Raw genomic sequence first — 7,500 nt, forward strand, 5'->3', positions numbered from 1 at the left:
AGGTTAGGGTTAGGGTTAGGGTTAGGGTTAGGTTAGGGTTAGGGTTAGGGTTAGGGTTAGGGTTAGGGGTTAGTGTTAGTGTTAGGGTTAGGGTTATTATTAGGGGGTTAGGTTTAAGTTTAGGATGAGTGTTAGGGTTAGAATTAGAAATAGGTTTAGTGTTAGGATTAGGGTCAGGGTTAGGTTTAGGGTTAGGGTTAGGGTTAGGGTGAGGGTTAGGGTCAGGGAGGGTTTAGGGTTAGGGTTAGGGTTAGGGTAAGATTTAGGGTTAGGTTTAGGTTTATTGTTAGATTTAGGATTTAGGGTCTAAGGTTTATGGTTTAAGATTGTTTAAGGTTTATGGTGGATTAGGTTTAGGGTTTAGAGTTTAGTGTTATGGTTACGGTTAGGGTTAGGGTTAGGGTTAGGGTTAGGATTAGGGTTAAGGTTAGGGTTAGGATTAGGTTTAGGTTTAGGGTTAGGGTTAGGGTTAGGGTTAGGGTTAGGGTTAGGGGTAGGGTTAGGGTTAAGATTAGGATTAGGGTTAGGGTTAGGGTAAGGGTTAGGGGTTAGGGTTAGGGTTATGGTTATTGTTAGGTTTAGGGTTTAGGGTTTAGTGTTTAGGGTTTAAGGTTTAGGGTTTAGGATTGTTTAAGATTTAGGGTGGTTTGGGTTAAGGGTTTAGGGTTTAGAGTTTAGGATTCTTTAAGGTTTAGGGTTGTTTAGGGTATAGTGTTTAGGGTTAAAAGTTTAGGGTTGTTTTGGGTTTAGTGTTTAGTGTTGTTTAGGGTATAGTGTTAATGGTTTAGGGTTTAGGGTTATTTAGGGTTTAGTGTTTAAGGTTTAGGGTATAGGGTTGTTTACATTTAGTGTTTAGGGTTGTTTATGGTTTAGTGATTAGGGTTGTTTAGGGTTGTTTAGAGGTTAGTGTTTAGGGTTATTCAGGGTTTATGATTTAGGGTTGTTCAGTGTTTAGGATTTATGGTTGTTCAGGGTTTAGGATTTAGGGATTAAGCTTAAGGGGTTAGGGTTTGGGTTAGGGTTAGGGTTAGGGTTAGCATTAGGGTTAGAGTTAGGGTTAGAGTTAGGGTTATGGGGTTATGTTAGGCTTAAGGTTAGGGTTAGGGTTATGGGGTTAAGGTTAGGGTTGGGGTTAGGGTTATGTTTAGGATTAGGGTTAGGTTTAGGGTTATGGTTATTCTTAGATTTATGGTTTAAAATTTAGGGTTTATGGTTTAAGGTTTAGGGTTAAGGATTGTTTAAGTTTTAGGGTGGTTTAGTTTTAAGGTATAGGGTTTAGCGTTTAAGATTGTTTAATGTTTTGGGTGGTTTAGGTTTTAGCGTTTAGAGTTGTTTAGGGTTTTTTAGCGTTGTTTATGATTTAGTGTTTAGGGTTGTTCAAGATTTATGATTTAGGATATTTTAAGGTTTAGGGTTTAAAGTTGTATAGTGTTTTAGGGTTTAGGGTATAATGTTTAGGGTTAAGGGTTTAGGGTGCTTTTGGAATTAGAGTTTAGGGTTTTTCGAAGTTTAGGTTTTAGGATTTAGGGTGTTAGGGTTAGTGTTAGAGTTAGGTTTAGGGTTAAGGTGAGGGTTAGGGTGAGGGTTAAGGTTAGGGTTAGGGTTAAGGTTAGTGTTAGTGTTAGGGTAAGGGTTAGGGTTAGGGATAGGGTTAGGGTTAGGGTTAGGGTTAGGGTTAAGGTTAGGGTTAGGGTTAGGGTTAGGGTTAGGGGTTAGGGTTAGGGTTAGTGTTAGGGGTTAGGGGTTAGTGTTAGGGTTAGGGTTAGGGTTAGGGTTAGGTTTAGTGTTAGGGTTATTATTAGGGGGTTACGTTTTAGTTTAGGATTAATGTTAGGGTTAGAATTAGAAATAGGGTTAGTGTTAGGATTAGGGTCAGGGTTAGGTTTAGCGATATGGTTAGGGTTAGGGTTAAGGGTAGGGTTAGGGTTATGGTTAGATTTAAAGTTTAGGGTTTAGTGTTAGGATTAGGGATAGTGTGAGGTTTAGGGTTAGGTTTAGGGTTAGGGTTAGGGTTAGTGTTTGGGTTATGATTAGTGTTAGGATTAGGGTTAGGGTTAGGGTCAGGTTTAGGTTTAGGGTTAGGGTTAGGGTTAGGGATAGATTTAGGGTTAGGTTTAGGTTTATTGTTAGATTTAGGGTTTAGGGTTTAAGGTTTAAGGTTTAGGATTGTTTAAGGTTTAGGGTAGATTAGGTTTAGGGTTTAGAGTTTAGTATTATGGTTACGGTTAGGGTTAGGGTTAGGGTTAGAGTTAGGGTTAGGGTTAGGGTTAGGGTTAGGGTTAAGGTTAGGGTTAGTGTTAGGGTTAGGGTTATGGTTAGTGTTAGGATTAGGGTTAGGGTTAGGGTCAGGGTTAGGTTTAGGGTTAGGGATAGGGTTAGGGTTAGATTTAGGGTTAGGTTTAGATTTATTGTTAGATTTAGGGTTTAGGGTTTAAGGTTTATGGTTTAGGATTGTTTAAGGTTTAGGGTGGAATAGGTTTAGGGTTTAGAGTTTAGTGTTATGGTTACGGTTAGGGTTAGGGTTAGGGATGGGGTTAGGGTTAGGGTTAGGTTTATGGTAATGGTTAGGGTTAGGGTTAGGGTTATGGTTAGGGTAAAAGTTAGGGGGTTAGTGTTAGGGTTTGGGTTAGGGTTAGGGTTAGGGTTAGGTTAGGGTTAGGGTTAGAGTTAGGGTTAGGGGTTAGGGTTAGTGTTAGGGTTAGGGTTATTATTAGGGGGTTAGGTTTAAGTTTAGGATTAGTGTTAGGATTAGAATTAGAAATAGGGTTAGTGTTAGGATTAGGGTAAGGGTTATGTTTAGGGTTAGGGTTAGGGTTAGGGTTAGATTTAGGGTTAGGTTTAGGTTTATTGTTAGATTTAGGATTTAGGGTCTAAGGTTTATGGTTTAGGATTGTTTAAGGTTTAGGGTGGATTAGGTTTAGGGTTTAGAGTTTAGTGTTATGGTTACGGTTAGGGTTAGGGTTAGGGTTAGGATTAGGGTTAAGGTTGGGGTTAGGATTAGGTTTAGGGTTAGGGTTAGTGTTAGGGTTAGGGTTAGGGTTAGGGTTAGGGTTAGGGTTAGGGTTAGGATTAGGGTTAGGGTTAGGGTTAGGGTAAGGGTTAGGGGTTAGGGTTAGGGTTAGGGTTATTTTTAGGTTTAGGGTTTAGGGTTTAGTTTTTAGGGTTTAAGGTTTAGGGTTTATGATTGTTTAAGATTTAGGGTGGTTTAGGTTAAGGGTTTAGGGTTTAGAGTTTAGGATTGTTTAAGGTTTAGGGTTGTTTAGGGTATAGTGTTTAGGGTTAAAAGTTTAGGGTTGTTTAGGGTTTAGTGTTTAGCGTTTAAGGTTGTTTAAGGTTTAGTGTTTAAGGTTTAGGTTTTAGGGTTGTTTTGGGTTTAGTGTTTAGTGTTGTTTAGGGTATAGTGTTAATGGTTTAGGGTTTAGGGTTATTTAGGGTTTAGTGTTTAATGTTTAGGGTATAGGGTTGTTTAGGGTTTAGTGTTTAGGGTTGTTTATGGTTTAGTGATTAGGGTTGTTTAGGGTTGTTTAGAGGTTAGTGTTTAGGGTTATTCAGGGTTTATGATTTAGGGTTGTTCAGGGTTTAGGATTTATGGTTGTTCAGGGTTTAGGATTTAGGGATTAAGGTTAAGGGGTTAGGGTTAGGGTTAGGGTTAGGGTTAGGGTTAGGGTTAGCATTAGGGTTAGAGTTAGGGTTAGAGTTAGGGTTATGGGGTTATGTTAGGCTTAAGGTTAGGGTTAGGGTTATGGGGTTAAGGTTAGGGTTGGGGTTAGGTTTAGGTTTAGGTTTAGGGTTAGGGTTAGGGTTATGGTTATTCTTAGATTTATGGTTTAAAATTTAGGGCTTATGGTTTAAGGTTTAGGGTTTAGGATTGTTTAAGTTTTAGGGTGGTTTAGGTTTAGGGTATAGAATTTAGCGTTTAAGATTGTTTAATGTTTAGGGTTGTTTAGGTTTTAGCGTTTAGAGTTGTTTAGGGTTTTTTAGGGTTGTTTATAATTTAGTGTTTAGGGTTGTTCAGGATTTATGATTTAGGATATTTTAAGGTTTAGGGTTTAAGGTTGTATAGTGTTTTAGGGTTTAGGGTATAATGTTTAGTGTTAAGGGTTTAGGGTTGTTTAGGGTATAGTGTTAATGGTTTTAGGGTTTAGGCTTGTTTAGTGTTTAGTGTTTAGGGTTTAGGGTTTAGGGTTTTTTAGCGTTTAGTGTTTATAGTTTAGGATTTAGGGTGCTTTTGGAATTAGTGTTTAGGGTTTTTCGGGGTTTAGGGTTTAGGATTCAGGGTTTTAGGGTTAGTGTTAGGGTTAGGTTTAGGGTTAAGGTGAGGGTTAGGGTGAGGGTTAATGTTAGGGTTAGGGTTAAGGTTAGTGTTAGTGTTAGGGTAAGGGTTAGGGTTAGGGATAGGGTTAGGGTTAGGGTTAGGATTAGGGTTAGGGTTAGGGTTAGGGTTAGGGGTTAAGGTTAGGGTTAGTGTTAGGGGTTAGGGGTTAGTGTTAGGGTTAGGGTTAGGGTTAGGGTTAGGGTTAGGGTTAGGTTTAGTGTTAGGGTTATTATTAGGGGGTTAGGTTTTAGTTTAGGATTAGTGTTAGGGTTAGAATTAGAAATAGGGTTAGTGTTAGGATTAGGGTCAGGGTTAGGTTTAGGGATAGGGTTAGGGTTAGGGTTAAGGGTAGGGTTAGGGTTAGGGTTAGATTTAAAGTTTAGGGTTTAGTGTTAGGATTAGGGATAGTGTGAGGTTTAGGGTTAGGTTTAGGGTTAGGGTTAGGGTTAGTGTTTGGGTTATGATTAGTGTTAGGATTAGGGTTAGGGTTAGGGTCAGGTTTAGGTTTAGGGTTAGGGTTAGGGTTAGGGTTAGATTTAGGGTTAGGTTTAGGTTTATTGTTAGATTTAGGGTTTAGGGTTTAAGGTTTAGGATTGTTTAAGGTTTAGGGTAGATTAGGTTTAGGGTTTAGAGTTTAGTATTATGGTTACGGTTAGGGTTAGGGTTAGGGTTAGAGTTAGGGTTAGGGTTAGGGTTAGGGTTAGGGTTAGGGTTAAGGTTAGGGTTAATGTTAGGGTTAGGGTTAGGGTAAAAGTTAGGGGGTTAGTGTTAGCGTTAGGGTTAGGGTTAGGGTTAGGTTTAGGGTTAGGTTAGGGTTAGGGTTAGGGTTAGGGTAAGGGGTTAGGTTTAGTGTTAGGGTTAGGGTTATTATTAGGGGGTTAGGTTTAAGTTTAGGATTAGTGTTAGGGTTAGAATTAGAATTAGGGTTAGTGTTAGGATTAGGGTAGGGTTAGGTTTAGAGTTAGGGTTAGGGTTAGGGTTAGGGTTAGGGTCAGGGAGGGTTTAGGGTTAGGGTTAGGGTTAGGGTTAGATTTAGGGTTAGGTTTAGGTTTATTGTTAGATTTAGGATTTAGGGTCTAAGGTTTATTGTTTAGGATTGTTTAAGGTTTAGGGTGGATTAGGTTTAGGGTTTAGAGTTTAGTGTTATGGTTACGGTTAGGGTTAGGGTTAGGGTTAGGGTTAGGATTAGGGTTAAGGTTGGGGTTAGGATTAGGGTTAGGGTTAGGGTTAGGGTTAGGTTTAGGGTTAGGGTTAGGGTTAGGGTTAGGGTTAAAATTAGGGTTAGGGTTAGGGTTAGGGTAAGGGTTAGGGGTTAGGGTTAGGGTTATGGTTATTGTTAGGTTTAGGGTTTAGGTTTTAGTTTTTAGGGTTTAAGGTTTAGGGTTTATGATTGTTTAAGATTTAGGGTGGTTTAGGTTAAGGGTTTAGGGTTTAGAGTTTAGGATTGTTTAAGGTTCAGGGTTGTTTAGGGTATAGTGTTTAGGGTTAAAAGTTTAGGGTTATTTACGGTTTAGTGTTTAGGGTTTAGGGTTGTTTAAGGTTTAGTGTTTAAGGTTTAGGTTTTAGCGTTGTTTTGGGTTTAGTGTTTAGTGTTGTTTAGGGTATAGTGTTAATGGTTTAGGGTTTAGGGTTATTTAGGGTTTAGTGTTTAAGGTTTAGGCTATAGGGTTGTTTAGGGTTTAGTGTTTAGGGTTGTTTATGGTTTAGTGATTAGGGTTGTTTAGGGTTGTTTAGAGGTTAGTGTTTAGGGTTATTCAGGGTTTATGATTAGGGTTGTTCAGGGTTTAGTATTTATGGTTGTTCAGCGTTTAGGATTTAGGGATTAAGGTTAAGTGGTTAGGGTTAGGGTTAGGGTTAGGGTTATGGTTAGGGTTAGCTTTAGGGTTAGAGTTAGGGTTAGAGTTAGGGTTATAGGTTTATGTTTGGCTTAAGGTTAGGGTTAGGGTTATAGGGTTAAGGTTAGGGTTGGGGTTAGGGTTAGGTTTATGTTTAGGGTTAGGGTTAGGGTTATGGTTATTCTTAGATTTATGGTTTAAAATTTAGGGTTTATGGTTTAAGGTTTAGGGTTTAGGATTGTTTAAGTTTTAGGGTGGTTTAGGTTTAGGGTATAGAATTTAGCGTTTAAGATTGTTTAATGGTTAGGGTTGTTTAGGTTTTAGCGTTTAGAGTTGTTTAGGGTTTTTTAGGGTTGTTTATAATTTAGTGTTTAGGGTTGTTCAAGATTTATGATTTAGGATATTTTAAGGTTTAGGGTTTAAGGTTGTATAGTGTTTTAGGGTTTAGGGTATAATGTTTACTGTTAAGGGTTTAGGGTTGTTTAGGGTATAGTGTTAATGGTTTTAAGGTTTAGGCTTGTTTAGGATTTAGTGTTTAGGGTTTAGGGTTTAGGGTTTTTTAGCGTTTAGTGTTTATAGTTTAGGGTTTAGGGTGCCTTTGGAATTAGTGTTTAGGGTTTTTCGGGGTTTAGGGTTTAGGATTTAGGGTGTTAGGGTTAGTGTTAGGGTTAGGTTTAGGGTTAAGGTGAGGGTTAGGGTGAGGGTTAAGGTTAGGGTTAGGGTTAAGGTTAGTGTTAGTGTTAGGGTAAGGGTTAGGGTTAGGGATAGGGTTAGGGTTAGGGTTAGGGTTAGGGTTAGGGTTAGGGTTAGGGTTAGGGTTAGGTTTAGGGTTAGGGTTAGGGGTTAGGGTTAGGGTTAGTGTTAGGGGTTAGGGGTTAGTGTTAGGGTTAGGGTTAGGGTTAGGGTTAGGGTTAGGTTTAGTGTTAGGGTTATTATTAGGGGGTTAGGTTTTAGTTTAGGATTAGTGTTAGGGTTAGAATTAGAAATAGGGTTAGTGTTAGGATTAGGGTCAGGGTTAGGTTTAGGGATAGGGTTAGGGTTAGGGTTAAGGGTAGGGTTAGGGTTAGGGTTAGATTTAAAGTTTAGGGTTTAGTGTTAGGATTAGGGATAGTGTGAGGTTTAGGGTTAGGTTTAGGGTTAGGGTTAGGGTTAGTGTTTGGGTTATGATTAGTGTTAAGATTAGGGTTAGGGTTAGGGTCAGGTTTAGGTTTAGGGTTAGGGTTAGGGTTAGGGTTAGATTTAGGTTTAGGTTTAGGTTTATTGTTAGATTTAGGGTTTAGGGTTTAAGGTTTATGGTTTAGGATTGTTTAAGGTTTAGGGTGGATTAGGTTTAGGGTTTAGAGTTTAGTA

Source organism: Micromys minutus (assembly GCF_963924665.1).
Source record: "Micromys minutus genome assembly, chromosome: 9".
Lineage (NCBI taxonomy): Eukaryota > Metazoa > Chordata > Mammalia > Rodentia > Muridae > Micromys > Micromys minutus.